Source organism: Sprattus sprattus (genome assembly GCF_963457725.1).
Source record: "Sprattus sprattus genome assembly, chromosome: 18".
Classification (NCBI taxonomy): Eukaryota; Metazoa; Chordata; class Actinopteri; order Clupeiformes; family Clupeidae; genus Sprattus; species Sprattus sprattus.
In genome coordinates, this window is record NC_137916.1 from 22,557,549 (window position 1) to 22,568,444 (window position 10,896).

The window sequence follows — 10,896 nt, forward strand, 5'->3', positions numbered from 1 at the left end:
CAGAACCACGCATGTCATAAAGATATATAGGCTGACTCATATCCTTCAATGAATCCAACATGAGAGGAATCAGCAGTCCATTAAGTTAAACTTAAATTATAGGCTTTACTTCCATGGTAGGCAACAAGAACACAGATGTCAACAATTACTCTAGTAGAAATCCAATCATAAGAACAAGACATTGGGTAAATAAAAAAAATTCTTGCTTGAGCTAAAACAGTGCAGAAATAAAAGTACTCATTCTGTTCAACTTTAGTCAAAGAGTGTAAAAAAAAAAGGGCTCAACATAACAAACGTTATCAGCATGCACTACCAGTTAACAACACAGTTACATTTACTTAACCTGAAAAAAGAGATCCTAAATCTGACAAAAACCAAAAGAAAGCCCCCAAAAGCATTGCTGTAAAAATAATCCCTCAGGTAATAATGTAATGCTGTGTTCAGAAAATGTGCAGCACTGAGTGGTATGGAGTGAGTTTTACAGAGCCATTAACCCTACACTTCAGCTTGTAAGATTTGCTCCACTGACTTTATAGATGGGTGACTACAGGGAGAATACTGTTCACTTGCTTTGGAATACACGTAATACTACACACATTAAACGCTGATAAATGTTGTCGACTTAAAGCCTTTAAAAAAGGCCACTTCTGTCAAGTGTCGGCTACAGTGTTTCAGTCCATAGTTACTGCAGTAAAACAAGTGTGTTATTTTCAGTAGGCCAACACTAGTAAACACTTGAACGTGGAGTTGAAAAGACACTTTAGTCATCTATTATAACACACATTGCCATGCACATGATTTTGCACCTACAGTATATCCCTTATGTGAAACATGGCATGACATATTATCTAAATGAACTACTGCGCAAAAGATAATGTTACACATAAAAAACAGTCTACGTGAAACAAAGCTGAAGCAGCTGTCTGTGACTAGCTCTGCTACGAAAGGCAACAAATCACCTAGCATCACAAGCTCACAATGCTGCAAAACACTCCTGTTCTTTTTTTATGCAACAGAATTATAATTCAGATCAATCTGATCAAACTGTTCATGTACCAAATGGACAACACTCAACAAAATAACCCCCTCACCACCCCCACCACACAAACAAACGTTCAAACCCATAATATCCAACCTGCATTAAGTCTTACACAGACTTACTTGGCTTTGAAAAAAGGCAAAGAGAAAGCAAAGGGTTCTGGCTGGCAAGTCTAATTTATTTGAAAGGACAACACTTGAGATAGCAAAGTGAACAAAAAAAGCAAGCGAAATGTATTTGTGCAGCACATTTGGTTCCAAAAGGCAAGGCCATAATGTTCCACAATGGCATACGTGTATAAAGACTTGATTTGCTTTTGCTTCTGTTTTTTGCCACCATCCTGTCTTTCTCCTGTTTACAGATTGGACCCCATTGAGGCCCTCTATGCTCTGTTTGTCCTGGGGCCATTTTAGGATGTAAATCACATAACAAAGATGCCAGGAGAGTTAACATATAAAGAGACGTTGATACAGTACATAGTAGGTATTGAAAAAGATAAAAACAAACAGAAAACCGACTACACAGAGTCATTCACAGAGGTGAAGAGACAGAAGAGGAGGACTGTTTACAGCTTTAGGGTTTGTTGAAGTTAGACTTGTATTGTTATACCTTTATAGGAATCATTGAGGGATATAGACAACAGTGGCCTGATAGTTTTACTTGCATTTGTGTATAAGGTATTTTGCTAATAAAAATATTAAATTGATCATATAAAATATATATTATTCTAAAGGACTGAGTCCTAGAAGCCTATTAAACATGTGTAAAGGAAAATGGTGCATAATAACCTTAGTAGATATGACTACAATTGTGGCAGCAGAACCCAAATAAGTGTAGTGATGTTTCAGTTAACCCTTCACAAAACGATAATTTCTCATCTAGAGCTTTCTTCATTCTAAGAATACAAATTATGGCAGGGTAATATATATTTATAAATTTAAAAGAGACCTCTCTCAATTTATTTATTAGAATATATTTGAAAGGGTCCAAACACTCTTCCAGGAGCCGTCATTGACAAAACCAGTCCAAAAGGAAACCCCTTAAAGAGCGGTCACAGTATTTTCCTGGAGCAAGGTCCAGGTGGCAAATGTGTCCTATACCTGAGGTTCATGGGTCCAAGTCTCGTACATTTGCAACCAGTTTTCCAGAATTTGCCAAGCTCATATTTAAAACATTCCCAGTTCTGACGATAAGAATTATCTATTAAAGATTTTATCCAGTTATAAATACGTTTTCCTTTAAAAGCATATTTTAAAAGGGAGTTGTTTACCAGACTGGGGGTTAACTCCGGCTTCAGCTTCGGTGGGTCAACCCCTGACGTCATCGTACAGTGGATTCAAATCAGGACATCGGCTGCACAGCTGGGTTATGTAACTGAACTCTTCCCCCCGCCCTCCTCTCTCTCTCTCTCTCTTTCTCTCTCTCACACACACACACACACGTCCCGGTAACCAACCAACAACAGCGATCACCTCTGAAGACAGGACACAGGCGAGCCGCCGGCAAGCGCCATGTGAGGTCACACGCGTAGCGTACAACAGAGGACGTTATCTCGCCCCCCGTCAGAACGGTGAAATTAATGCACAATTCCCACTATATGATCAAGTGAACACGTCATGGGAGTGGGCTTATTAATTTCGTGGCCCTTTCATCACGACGACGTAGTTTGGTTCGTTTCTTATCAGCACGGCTTGTGCTTTTCGTTAGTCTGATCAGAAATCGGTTTATATCCGCAAGACCCATGACCTGATCAAATAAATGAGTATGGGAAAGCTTTTATCATGTCCAAGGTCAATGCATTTTCATGCATGGTAGCAGTCTCATCATAGAAAATGCCACTTTCTACGTACTGCTGTCATTTTAGCCTATAAAGTTAAATCATCCAATTAGCTTTGCCTTTGGCCTACCTGTCGAACTGTCACTAAGATGATTTGTTTTGTAGCCTTCCAAAACAGCCCTTTGGTAGTCTGACCCCTTTGGAAATTGGAGAGGGGTAGGCTTAGCCTCAACTGACTCGTGAGAGTCAAGTTTGAAGCGCACTACCATTTAATTAACGTTAAGCTTTGCTCCACGTGTCCAGGAGAGCTGTGGAAGTTACCTCAAGTTTGCTCTATGCAATCTAGCATATTTATCAGTTCTGTGTAGTCAAGATAAACCCTTCATTTAGTACCAATTTCACGTCTTGTTCCTTACAATCAAAGGCCTACAAACATTAATTAGGAACGCCTACACTACCTTTTTGCATGTCTACTCTACAGCATGCAGGTCGCATATAATGTTATAAGCAGCTTGTTTTACTTATAACAGAAACACCCCACTAGAGGCAATGCTCATATCGGACCACACCGTATCGATTTCACTAAACTGTCGTTCGGATGAGGCGAAGCTGAATGTTGAGAGTTTATGATCTAAGGCTTACCGTTACAGGCTTCAAATCATCAGACAGTGACAGCAATTTAGAGCTCATTCGCTGATGAATTAGTCAACGATAAAATATGTTAACTCACCTAGCCTAATGGTAAAGGAATCTTCTTAACAAACCCGGTCGGGTGCATGGGAGTCCTGGCAAGTGGTTCTCGCTGCTCCTTTTTGATTAGGCTACAAGTAGGCTACAGCCTATGTTATGGCAGCGTACATCAAAACGTTTCGCAAGAAATGCTGCTTACCACAAGTGAGAGTCTGCAGTATTTTTCAGGAGGCGTTCTTATAGTTTTTCGAATTACGATGTCTGAGAAAACAATATGCTCCACTTCATGTAGGATTGCCTGCCGCTCCGACAGGGAAATGCAACAGCATTTCTATAGTTGCTCCTCCCCTTTTTACAGTATGGGCGCTCTGATGATATAGAAGAATGTGATCAGATTGTAGCCTATAGCAATTCACGAAATTGTCCTGCTTTTAATTCCCAGAGGAGCTTTTTAATGTTTCAGCTGTCAAGTCCGAGGTGTGAAAGATTCAGTCTTTCTGATCGCATTGTCACCCGGCTTTGACAAGCTAAATTAATGTAGTTTGATATCATTTGAAAAGACGGGGGAATGTATTAAGCAAATGCTAACATTTATAGGCGTATGTGCGTGAACAGTTTAGACTAGAAAATCATGTGTGTATCTATCCATCTATCTGTCTATCTATTCTAGACATCTATCTACCTATCCAGTGTCGTAGGCTACCTAAGGTATGGCAGGTATGGCACGTGTCCTGGGCTCTACTTGAAGGAGGGCGCCACTGAGCAGGTTCTATTAATGTCAGACAAGCCATCCTCAAATTGTAACAAAACTTATTCTTTACATGTATTTTCAACACACTTGGACTGAAACGACTGAGGTCGTATCCGTGAGAGCAACGGCTTTGTAATTGGATGTATTACTTGGCTCGGGCGACCGGGGCTACAATAGTCCAGGCAAAATAGCGTTTTACGACAGACAATTATAATTTTTTTTTTTTGTAATCATTTATATGAGTTTTTTTGTATCACAAGTTTCTTTTGAAATAAATTTGAATATGCACATGAGCTCCACACTTATTAAATATGTCCAAAGGCAGACACCATTATATGACAAATACATCGGCCCAATCTTCATCCTTTCATCCTACTGCCAATGGGAGATGGCAATGTTGCTTTTAGACTGGCCTCTAGCCTGAAAACTGCCTGGCTTGGTAGAACCTGCCAGGGGTATGGTGTTTCTGCCTATGCAATCAGGACATATTCAATAAGTGTGACGCTCATGTGCATATTCAAATTAATTTCAAAAGAAACTTGTAATACAAAAAAAGTTACTTTTTATGTATACTTTTACTATGTAAAGTTTTATTGTGGTAGGAGTAAAGGAGAAAATTAAGCCTATTGGGTGTATTTTGGGCATATTCGATTAGTGTATAGTTCATTTGCATATCCACATTAATTTTTAAAGAAACTTGTAATACAAAAAAAAATTCAGATTGATGAGAATTAAACATATTTCCTTAGGACTTTTAGTATGTTGTTCTGGACACATACAGAGAATATCGGAGTTTCTTTTCATAAATGTACGATTTATGGCTCCTCAGAATGTTGCAAAAAGTTCCATGGAACTGAATCGATTATTGACCGCTGAAAAAAAAGAATGAGCGCTGCCATTGGCAACAGGTTGGGTGCCTCACCTTTTTCATAGGATGGACTGGGGAAGACTTCATAGGAAGACTGTAGAATACAACTATAAAACGGGAGTAATAATAAGAAAATGCTGGCTGAAAGCGCTGGGCTATGAGTAAATAAAGGAATGTCCTCGACCTCGGCCATGAGGAGGATTGACAGTAAGAGAAATTAACTTGTTGTATTAAGCTAGATGATACAAATCTAAAAAACTTGAAGAAATGTAGTTATCTCGGAGGAGTTGACCAAGCAAGGAGGAGAAGACATTGCAAATAGAATAGGGAATGCAAGGGAGTCATTGTCAGAAAGTTGAGGGAAATTAACAAATAAGACAAGGAGTGTGATACAATGGATGGGGTAATGTTCATGTGAGTCAGACAGACAATGGGCCCAACTGTCCCTAGGCTTACTGTCCCAGTCTAAAACTTTGTGGAAATGGTGCCTTTAAGTTGCCAGAATTGCCCCAGACCCCATACAGGTCTGGGCTAAGCTCTGAATGTGTTCAGGCCCTGCTAATGATGCTCTTCCGTAGAGCTCTGTACATCCTGTGCTTGCCAGCACTCATTAGTGCTTGATGTCAACATTTGGGTCCTGTATTTTTGAGCTGATGTTATGGTAAATGTGTTATGTCAGTTGTTTGGATAGGGGCGCAATTTCAGTGCCTGCCATAGGCACTATTTTCTGTGGCTGCGCCCCTGTATCTACAGTATATATCTCCTGTGTGTCCATGTGTGTGTGTCTTTGCTTTTTGAGAGGACCCAAATCAGTGACTGCATGCTTAATCTACGGACAAGGAAACACTGCTGATAAAGGTGATGAAAAAGTACTTTGAAACATTTGAAAGGTGACTAATTCAGATTATCTGTAAATGTCAGAACAACTCCAAGAGTTCACTCCATGTTTTACCCCATACCCTGTGCATTCCGTTTCTATGGTTCACTGACTGGTAACTGAGCCTAGCCAAACTCATGTGTTTATGCCTAGCTTTATTCCAAGATTCTTGCGTGATTGTTGCTTTTTTGCCTGTGTCTGTTTCTGGATTCTGTGAATTGGATATCTCTCCTCTGACTTCAAGTTACAGTTCTAGTGCTCATGCTAGGTCTCACTGTTTTTGACCAAGCAGTGTTGCCTGGATACAATTTTTTTTTGCCTGTTTTGGAGATCTGGCTCTTCGGAGACTTTTAACTGTTTTCTCTGCCTGGTCTGTGAGTTTCCTTCTGCCTTAGTTTTGACCAATGTCGATGTTCTCTGGATTTCCAGCTTAGTGATCTCTGTGCTGAACACATTTTGGGATCACAAACTCTGAACAGTTTTTTTTTTTTAACTTATGATTCTACTTATGTGAAAAACAAATACATTAAAACTCTTTTGTGCACTACATCTGTTTATTGTGTGTCTGCTCTTGGGTCTGTAACTAACACTTCTTGCCCTACCGGCCGTGAAACATAGCTTACTCTTGTCCCTTATCTTCTCTTCTCCCTTCTCTTCTCTTCAGTACAGCTCACTTTTCTGGACCAAAAGCCAAAAGGAGCGCTCAAATGATTGAGATGAGCCATACATCATTTAACTGCTATCCATAAAGGGTCAGTGGGAGAAGTATGATGTTTGTTTACTTACTGGCTAATAGAAATGAGCTACCCCTGAAAACACATGTTATGCGTTTTTTTTTTTAATTCAATACATGTAGGGCTATACAATATATACATTATAAATATTTACAAATGTTTAGTTTGAAAAATATTCTGTCAGAAGGATGTATAAAAAAGCATAATCACCTCCCAGAGTCCAACCAAAAGTAGACTAATTGTCTGAAGCTGAGCACCAAAAAGCCTGCCATCACCCTACCCCCAACACATTCACACACAGACACACATACACAAGTCAGGGTGCATTGTATCAAAACTGTGACACTTGTCCTAGAAGCTGTTTGCCAGTTAAGCAGTGCTGGTTTTCCACCAAACAAATCAACGACTATTATTCATGAGTTAGCAGGAGATATCAGGGGCGAATCAAGCATTTTAAAGGGGAGGGGTCTTCTGGGAGAGGGAGGGGAGTAAATTCCCCTTGCAAAAATATACAAACAAATCATACAAATCATAATCGACTTACCAAATTTCTACATTTTCTTTACGTCAATAGTATGTAAATAATATCAAGTTTTAATATAAATTCTACATTACTTAATTTCTATATAGCCTGATGAGCTATTGTTTCATACCTTTAAAATTCTTTGAGAAGCGGTCTTCTCATGCAGGTAACGTTACTTCAGAGGACTTTGAATTAGTTAGATCTAATCGTGTTTCAATGAAAGTGGTGGTGTTACAAAACCCCTATCCTCTGTGTTTGCACTGTCCATATGGGATATCATCCTAGTGGGCTGATACACCTGATACTGAACTCTGAAGATGCTCTGCCAGGAGGGACCAGATGGCTAGGTTCTTAGAAAGTTAGTGATAGTTAGAAAGATAGTGAATCGGTAAGACCGAGCCACTTAGATTGTTTACAGAGCCACGACTCTAATTGAAGGAAAAGCACAAGTATTTTGGCTGTTTCTTGTTTGAATTGTAAAATATCCACAGAACATTTTGAATCATGTCAATCAGAATCTGTCCCTGCAAAACAAACTGCACTTTGTGTGCCGCAACACACCACATGACACTGGCCATGCTGCCATTAAATAATTAAGCTATTGTTACCCTATGCATGACAGTTATATCCAAAGGGTATGCGAGCATAGACTGTTATTTGAAGTGCAGCAGGCATGGCATGGCCTAAAATCCATGACCAAGTTAACGAGTGTAGTGACATCCATTTAATTCACCCAACAATAGCTGCTTTGTTATGCTAATGGCGTGTGATCTTCCATGGCTTATTCTGTGTTGTTTCTGTGGGTAAACTGAGAGCCTTTAGTTAGATAACTGTAAAAGGCACACACAAACACACACACACACACACACACACACACACACACACACACACACACACACACACACACACACACACTCAAATACACTTCTCACATATACAAAAGAATAAAACAATACCTCCCACGTTCAATGAGCTCATGTGATTGAACTAGCCACACAGTCCTCTGGTCTGTCAGATATGTCAATGACAAGTGATTTCCAGAATCCCCTCTAATCCCTAAGATATTATATGGCACAGCATAATCTCTCACAGGCAGATATTACTGCTGAAGCATAACAAAATGGATATCATGGCATAATCTAAATCCACATGTAACAAAGTAAATGATTCTGTGGAATTTTTGTCTCTATTGCACTATTTTTTCATACCTCAATTTTGTTGACTGCTTACAGTGTCTTACGATTGCATGAAGACTGAAATAAAAAGTACACAATTATCAAAACTTAACACTCAAGGAGCAAAACATTGGCCCAGATTTGCCTCACTATAACACAATATCAGCTCACACACAGTATACACACAGTAATTTGCAAAACACTAAACACACTTGTATACATTACACACAGAAGAATATCAAGATGACAGTTTCTTGCCATTCCAAAGCACTGACTGTCCATACCTATTACCACACCTATGAGCCAATTGGTTAAACACAGCCATCAAGTGCGCTAACACATGAGTGCTTAATTGTAGACACACCAAACAGGTTTAAGCACTTTAGAAATGCAGCAGGTGAGTTCTGTCATCAACCAAAATGGAAGGAGTTAGAAGAAGAAGAATGAGGGTGAGACGGGGAATCGTCGGAGGAGGAGGAGAAGGAGGAAGAGAAAAAAAAGTCATATGCAACGTACAAAATATGGTTTTGATAAATAAGTGTATCATTCTGCAAAGGATCTGAGGTGTTTTGCTTATTGGGTGAGTGGTTGTTGTATTGAAAACTATTTTTATATCTCATTGATATATGCTTCATTTTGTAGGTCTGGAATGGAAGCATTTAAGTTTTTTGACAGGAAAAAGCATTGCACGAAATGAGTAGAAATCGATGGTTTCTTTCTCTTGTTTGTTTATAGCTTGTTTATGGATGGATGTCTACATCCCTCGGTTTGTGCCTGGCAAGAATTTATTTAGGCTCTATTGAAGATCGTTAATCGGTGTCACCCTTTAGACTTCTTACGCATTGATAAACAACCCATGACATTTTAGACACACACAGAATGAGAGAGAGAGTGAGTGAGAGAGAGAGCAAATGTCAAGCGTAGGTAGCAACAGTATAGTACAAATTTTGATGTGTGCGTAACAAGTGTCATGTTAGCAGCTTTCCAATTCTGTACAGCTTCTCTGTCACTTTCTCCCTCTCTCACTCCTTCTCTTCTTTTCACCCTGTCTATCTACTGTGTCTTTCTAAATGAAAAATGATGGAAACAAGGAATAACCAGCAGAGTAAGAACCAAAGTAAAAAGCATTGAGTGATGGTAGGTCTTGTGATGAGGTAAAAACAGGAGTTGCAACTTTAGGGCTCAGAATTGAACTAGGATTGCTTTGTTTCCCCTGGGGGCAAAGAGAGGAGACGAGACCTTGTGGTGGAGTCACGACCTCGTTTGACCGAGTTTATTTGAAACACTTTAAAAGTTAAACAGACAAATAAAAAAATATCTGTGAAAGTGATGGTGAGGTCCTGGGGAACAAGCGATCGAGGACGGACATTTGATGCTCTCAGTTCTCCCAATTTTATCACTGCCAGGTAGGAGATGAGAGTACTTTGTAACTCCTTCTCATGCTCGATGCATTTTCCCTACCTGTCCTCCTTTTGCAGTGCCAGCATAACTGTGTCTAATTTCTGTAGCTTCTCTATCATGGTCCTAGTCCAGGCTTCAGCCACCTGTTCTTGTTTTCTTCTGCTTCCACAGAGGTGTGGTGTAGCATCATAACACAAAACAAGAAGAGTGATTAGACAAGCTCAAGCATAAACATAGGGTGACCAGGTTTGAGTTTGTGAAAAAGAGGACACTTAATCGCGGGGGAGGGGGGGTAGTGTATACTGGATCTGGCCCGCGGGGCATAAAGATGACCCCGCCCCCTCCCCCATGACAAAGTTTTAACATCTATTTCACATGCAGATGACCCTGCCCCCTCCCGCTTGACAAAGTTTTGACATGCAGATGTCATGTGCTCTTGTAAACAATGCAACTAGAAGCAGCAAGGTGCTCAGTGTTGCCAGATTTAAAATGGCGTATCATACCAAATGCTCAAAAAAACACTGGGAGGGCGATCTCGCGCAGGAACGTGGAACGTTATGGAGGTACCCCTTCAAAAACTTTTAAGTGTGTAAACAGTAGTTTAGTTTGTGAAAGACCCAGAGAAACACAAATATCCCACAAAATCCCGGACAATTTTGGAATCCCTGCCGGACGCATTTTTTAGGTCTCGAAAAGAGGACATGTCTGGGTAAAAGAGGACGTCTGGTCACCCTAATAAACATCTATAATACCATGGGAAGCAATTCAGAACGTTCTGCTCTCTGTGCATATTAACCACTTACCACTTGATTCTATGGGGGCATGTCAGGTCGGATTCCTCTACGATCTCTGATGAAGACATGTCTGACATCACATGTCACTTCCTTTCATGAGACCAGAGGTTCCCAAAGTGTGGGATAGGCCCCCCAGGCGGGCACGGGGTTACAGCAGGGGGGGAGGGGGGGGCAAGGGTTGGGGGCAACCATAAAGAACGAGAACAATAAACAAACTACTGGTCAAAATAAGTTTGCCAATGCTTTTACAGCTTAATAAATTGTCAT

At 40.1% G+C, this 10,896-nt stretch overlaps 1 protein-coding gene across 1 annotated transcript in view; it reads right to left on the minus strand.

Moving 5' to 3' along the window:
• LOC308379325 (thyroid hormone receptor alpha-like) overlaps positions 1-3,799 on the minus strand; it is a gene marked incomplete at its 3' end in the record, with an annotated part of 39,184 nt that extends 35,385 nt beyond the window's left edge. Inside the window, exon 1 of the mRNA XM_080856411.1 lies at positions 3,547-3,799. The remainder of the gene's footprint in view (positions 1-3,546) is intronic.
• Between the last annotated feature and the right edge of the window lie 7,097 nt (positions 3,800-10,896).